This window comes from Spinacia oleracea, chromosome 3 (assembly GCF_020520425.1).
Source record: "Spinacia oleracea cultivar Varoflay chromosome 3, BTI_SOV_V1, whole genome shotgun sequence".
NCBI classification, from domain to species: Eukaryota; Viridiplantae; Streptophyta; class Magnoliopsida; order Caryophyllales; family Amaranthaceae; genus Spinacia; species Spinacia oleracea.
Genome location: NC_079489.1, coordinates 54,825,007 through 54,831,772, shown reverse-complemented (window position 1 = coordinate 54,831,772; position 6,766 = coordinate 54,825,007). Strand labels below are relative to the sequence as shown.

Here is a 6,766-nt window from a genome sequence, read left to right as displayed (position 1 = left end):
CTGAACCATCCAAGTTCGAGTTGAACAGAATATTGTTTGAAAAAAGTACCAAATATTAATTTACAAGAACCACTATTGTAACTCACTAAACTAAATTACGAAAAGAAACTGATTTTTCCAACCATAAACGGAAAAAACTATCGCAAAGATTATCCAGTAATCTAGATGATGATTTAACAAAATTCATAAAACAAGCGAATGCTACAGTAATTGCATTGAGGGATACAAGTAGAAATTGCACACAGCCATAGAGATAAATAAAAAGAATCAGATTGAGTTATTACAAATATGAACTGGGCAAAAATACGAATTGTTACTTCAATTGAAAAAATTCCGTCACTCCTAGAGGTCCTACAAGAAATCTTCAAATGGCAAAAATGAGACCCGACGAGAAGAAAAAAGTTGATTTCAACATAAAAGGCCAACCTATTGGTGTGAATAGAGCTTGTCTTGCAAGTTATTGTGGCTCCCTTGTTAGAGATCCTCTTAATGCCCCACTTCAAAAGTTGAAAGTATTTTCATAAATTCCAGAAGAGAATAAGGAGAAGATGTGGGATCTTGTTCTGGTATAAGTTTTTCTTGTTTAGTAATAAATAATTTTCATATACTTTTCGTGTCGTATTTGTTTTTACTAAGAGTTGTACTTTTGTTTGCAAGGAAAAATTCGATATTGGACTTGAGGATGATCAAGATGAAGGGGAACGTGAAAAAATAAAAAAAAGAAAGGAAAACATACATCATGGGGTCTTTGAATAAAAAATACAGGAATTATCGTGCAAGACTGAAAGCTGATTATTATGATATTGAGAGCACAGACGAGGAGAGGCTTAAAGAAGAAAACAGGCCACCAAATGTTGACAAAGATGACTGGGAATGGCTTGTTGAGTACTTTGGATCAGACGAGTTTAAGGTAATTACGTATAATATTAATCTTTTTCCGTATATCCGTCGACGATCTTTCTACTTCTCATTTTCCAATTAAATTTACATAATATATATAGGGTAAGAGTACAAGAAATACCGAAAATCGATCTTACCAAGATGCCAGACACACTTCTGGTACAAAGAGTTTTGCTCAAAAAGTTGAAGACATGGTAATACTCTCTGCTTGCTACGATTTTTGTATTAATAAAAAAAGAGTAAAATATCAATTTGCTAATCTATTTTTCCTTTGTAATACTAGTTCGAACGTGACAAAGTAATGCCGACCATGCTGAAATTGTACGAGGAAACTCATTCAAAAAAGGATAAGACACCGGTTACTGAAGTGGAAAAAGAAACAATGGTAAGAAATGAATGCTTTGATATATATACTAATTGCTAATTGTTGATGCATTTTAATTTTTCCATCGTTTCAACACTTCTGTTAGTTACATAAGCCAATGTTAGAACTTGAAAAATAAAAGCTTCTATGAAGCAATATGTAGTGGTTATGTGTTTCTCAATCTTTTAGTAATGCTTAACGATTTTTTTTTTCGCAGTAAAAATTGAAAGAGCTTTTAGCGCAACGTGAGGCGGGACAAATAAAGATGACAGATGAAGAAATCTATGCAAAAGTTAAACCCATTGGTAAACGCGGTCGTGATCGTGGCAAGGGAGTAAGCCCCTCCATTACATCATTATATGGGTCATTCAGTGAAGGAGAAAAACTGCGAAAAGAAGCTAATGAGGCAAAGATTGAGGCAAAGGAGGCCAATGAGAAAAATGAAGCACTTACGAAAGAGATGAAAGTCATTAAAAAAATATGGAACTTATGAAAGGGTTCATGGGAAAAATATTTGATCGTTTGGGTTTTGATATGGATGAGGTAATTTGTTAATTAAAACTATTATATGCTAGTAGTATATTTAATTTTTTCTTAATTTTTTTTAATTATTAATATATATTACATTATAATTCTATAATGGCAGTTGTATGCGGAAGGGGATGGGGATGGGGATGGGGATGAGGAGGGGGACGAGGATGAGGATGAGGATGTGGACGAAGAGCATGGTGAGGTGTTACGCTGATCTGTTACGCTGATCTGCTACTGTTGTTACGTTGATCTGCTGCTGTTACGCTGTAAACTGCTGTTGCTGTTGCTGTTGCTGTTGTTGTTGCTGTTGCTGTTGCTGTTGCTGTAGCTGTAACTGCTGTTGCTGTTGATGTAAGCTGTTGCTGTTGCTGTAAGCTGTAGCTGCTGTAACTGCTGTAAGCTGTAAGCTGCTGTAACGGCTGTAAGCTGCTGTAACTGCTGTTGCTGTAACTGCTGTAAGCTGCTGTTGCTGTAACTGCTGTAAGCTGCTGTTGCTGTAACTGCTGTAAGCTGCTGTTGCTGATGCTGTAAACTGCTGCTGTTAGCTGCTGTCTTGCTGCTGTCTTGCTGCTGTATGCTGCTGTCTTGCTGCTGTTTTTTCGTTTTGTTAGACTTGATTTGACTTTTCAGTGACTTTTTTTTATGCACCAATCTAGGGAAGTTTAAACCGTCAGGAGTGATAGTAATATCCGAATATACCAATCAGACATCTTCTAAGACATGTTATTTTTGTGGTTTTTATTTGTTTTGGGCTTGCTCGTTGTTGCAAGCTCTAAGGTGTTTTTTTGTTTGAGATTGGACAACAATTGATGTTCTTATTGTTAATAATATTATTGGAGTTGATAAATATTCGATTCTTATCAAATTTGGTGGTTACTTTTGTTATTTTATCAATACACTATCTTTATTTTCGTTGCCTTTAAACACCTTTTATGACAATATTAAATTGCATCTAAATATAATTATTTTAAAAACAAGATGTTGCCTCTAATTATATATAGTTGCATAATTAAATGGTTGCCCCTAAATATACGTCGTTTTAGAAACAACCGTTTATACTGCCTCTAATTATATTTCGAGGCAAAACCATATGGTCGCCCCTAAATGAATAGTGTCTTTAGAATCAACTTTTACTATTGCCTCTAAATATATTTTGATGCAAGGATATATGGTAGCCTCTAATTGTATTCTGGGACAAGAATATACAGATGCCTCTAATTATATTTCGAGGCAATAATATGTGGTTGCTTCTAATTATATTTTGAGGCAAAGATATATATGGGTGCCTCTAATTATATTTTGAGGCAAGTATAAATGGATGCCTCTAATTATATTTTGAGGCAATAATATGGGGTTGCCTCTAATTATATTTTGAGGCAAGGATATATGGTTGCCTCTAAATGTATGGGCTTTTAGAAGCAACACATTGTGTTGCCTCAAAAAGGGGCCTTTAGAGGCAACCAATAATTAGCGACGGACTTATTAGAGGCATCCACTTTTTTGCTTCAGAAACCCATTAGAGGCTAAATCCCCATTTTTAGAGGCAATTATGACTTGCCCCTGTATCCGATTTTTCTAGTAGTGAATTTACACCATCATCGTTCATCATCATCGCAAATCATCATCATATTCTCTCAACAGTCCTCATCATCAGTCGTTCATCAACGATAATCAGCAATACCGTCTATTCGATCATCATCATCATCATCATTGTATTATCATTACTGCTCCCTAAATTAAGGAAAATAAAGACTAAAAAATGATAAAATAGTGTAAAACCGACTCAAATAATGCCTAAATTACTACCCTATGAGTGACATAAATTTCACTCATCAAATGCCCCCAAACTTGAGCTTTTGCTCGTCCACGAGCAAAACAATGAATCACAAAGGGAAATAGGATAGAAATTTGAGCAAAACGAGTTTATTAAAATGCTAATCTAAGGAAAAATCGAAAATAGAAATCTAGGAAGAATATACACTAACTCACTGTCGTAGGAATCACGATTGCATTTAAACACATGCAATAAGCTCTTTAAACCCCTATATCGCTCTAGAGGGCGAGTGAGATCTCGCAAGGGTTTCCAACAAGTTTAACCCATAACTCTTATTAAGCACAATTAAGACGTTTCGCCCAAAGTCATCTCATCAAGCATGGTTCACCAAACACGGTCGATTCAAACAATGTTTCAAAGCATAACCATCATCAAGATGCATCCATGAAATAGGAATATAGGGGATAGACTAATCTAAGGTGCAAGAGAATCACAATCAAAGCATTGAATCATCAATTAGGTTCACTAAGGCATCCAAAAGTCAAAAATTGTTCTCAAATGGATAAATATGATCACGACCACCTAAAATGCACATTCACTCCCTCAATCTTGACTTTTGCTAAGAGAATCTTGGATTGTAAGATTAAGGAACTTGAGTAATGGGTCTAGAGTCTCGATTCTTGAGCCGCAATGACATTCATCATCACTAGGGAAAACTTTACTTAATAAATCTTCAAGTTCCCACTCAATCATCTAACCTAACCGACTTTCTCAAGGACTTGTGGTATTTACAACTTATTGACTCTATTTTTTCTTTTTGTAAACTTTAATAGGCTTATTATGCCTTGTGGGATCATTGGCGCCACTTATTGACTCAAACTTTACACTTTGGCTTTTGCCTTGTGAGCTCAAATGCAATGGCGGATCTTCAGCATTTTTCTTTGGGGGGCCATTGAAAATTTGAAACGTAAATGTTAAGGATAACGCTTAACAGTAAATGATGTACATCAATATAACATACTCCCTCCGTCTTGGAATACTCGCACCAATATGACCGACACAAAGTTTAATGCAATTTAATTGACTTTATTATTAAATTAGGCGGTGGTTGATATTTGAGTATTTTTTTAATATAACTAGTGAGAATGTGTCAACTTTTTGAAGGTGGGGTGATTTTTTTAATGTTTTCAGATGTTAGGAATACAAGTGGGACCTTAGGTAAACGAGAGAAACAATATAAAATTAGGAAAAAATATGTCATTTATAGAAACGATGCAAGTATTTCGGGACGTCTTTATAAGGAAAGCGGTGCGAGTATTCCGGCATGAATGGAGTAGCACATAATACTCTATAACTAAAATAAAAAATAAGCATATCATAAGAATGATATTTCAAATTCATTTATGCATGTGTTCTAATAAAGAAAAATATCCCAAGTAAAAAAAATTAGCGTCATTATATAATGCTTAAGAAAATCATTAAAGTAATACTCCTTACTAATTTAAACCATTAATACAAAATTTGTACTCTAATCATGGAATAAGACACAAAAATATTTATATAAACATTCCTCTAATAACTTTTCAATAAAATCCCCAATGACTGTCTTAAATACGTAGTACTAAGTATTTTTTCCACAAATTACACATTTTGTGCATTAACATAATCTAGTTGTCGAAAAATAAATAAATAAGTAGTAACAATACTTAACAAACTATAAGAAATTTAAAAATCATATTTAGAAATTGAAATCAAAAGTTTCAAACGTCTTGAATTGGGTAGCTAGCCATACAGACACAAGCCGCACAAGTTCAACGCCACTTCCTCACATATAGTAATTAAAAAATAATAAAGTTAAAGTGGGACCGTTGCTGGGAAATCATATTTGTCAGAGAGTCACAACTTGGAACTTGGAACTTGATTAGAAGAGCACGAGATATGGATTTTTTTGGTTTAAATTTATTGGGCTTTGGACTCTCATATGGATTTTTTTGGTTTAAATTTATTGGGCTTTGGACTCTCATATAGTATTAAATTTATTGGGCTTATGGGGGGCCAGGCCCCATATGGCCTCCCCAGAAAATCCGCCTCTGCTCAAATGCACCACGTATTGGACTCGAAACATTAATCACTATCTTTTTTGTTCTACAATCCAATTAACTCTTAGCATTGGTCTTACCTAAGGGAATGAAGTGTGCATCAAAGGGAATTAAGGTAGTAAAGAATTTCCAAAAGAGAACAAAGTAGACTCTTTTCAAACCAAAGCTTATCATTTAGAATCATCAAAAACTTTTTCAAGTTGAGACTCAAGCAACAAAGATTAAGCTATACCTAATCGCCCTAACTCACACATGCAAATATCCAACGGAAATACATCTACTCAATTATCCAAATGACAAGAAAGGGAATCCACATTAAAAATCATCGAGATTCTTTCCTTGGACAAGAAAATCATTTTTAGTGCTTTTATTCAATAACTTGAGACTTTTTTTTGGATTTTCTAAACTTTTTTGGATTTTTTTTATGATTATTTAACAAAAATTTGAAAGAAAAGATAAATAAAAGAAATGAATAAAGAAAATATTTTTGGATTTGAATTTTATAAAGAAAAAGAAAATAAACTCCCCCAAGCTAGCGAAAGCTATTCCCCCAAGCTAGAATTAAGCATTGTCCTCAATGCTTGGAACAAATACTCAAGGGAAGGGGGGGGGGGGGGGGGGGGGAAGAAAACACGCATTCAACACAATATACATTTTTCCGCAAATCACAACACATTAGAGAAAGAGAAATGGAGGCAACCGAATCAACATTTTCAACCATCCAACCTCATGCCTCATCAATTCACATGCTCAATCAATCCATGGAGTAATAAAAAGAGGAGGAGGAAGGACACTACCGGATAGTAGGTGGGTGTAAATACCCGCAAATGATCCAATTTCTCCATTTGTAGTAACTTTCTCCAACATCGTGCTTTGCTTTCCTTATGCTATCGAGAATGAGCGCCTATTCCACTTAAGTACCTAAAACAAGAATTGAAAAGAAACATAAGTAGGAGCAAAAATAAAGAAAATGAAAGCAATAAAGCACGGGTTACTTCCCGAGAAAGCCTTATTTAAGGTCCTAAGCATGACCGTTCTAGTAAATACCAAGTCAATGATCTCAAGAGTTTATCATATGCACTAGCACACATTTCATTG

At 34.6% G+C, this 6,766-nt stretch overlaps 1 long non-coding RNA gene across 1 annotated transcript; it reads left to right on the top strand.

The window, feature by feature from the left end:
* The first annotated feature begins 419 nt into the window (after window positions 1–419).
* On the top strand, window positions 420–1,050 carry LOC110797116 (uncharacterized). The gene is made up of 3 exons (XR_008929537.1): window positions 420–566; window positions 658–910; window positions 1,002–1,050. It is a non-coding gene; the product is annotated as an uncharacterized lncRNA (long non-coding RNA).
* Window positions 1,051–6,766: the final 5,716 nt, after the last annotated feature.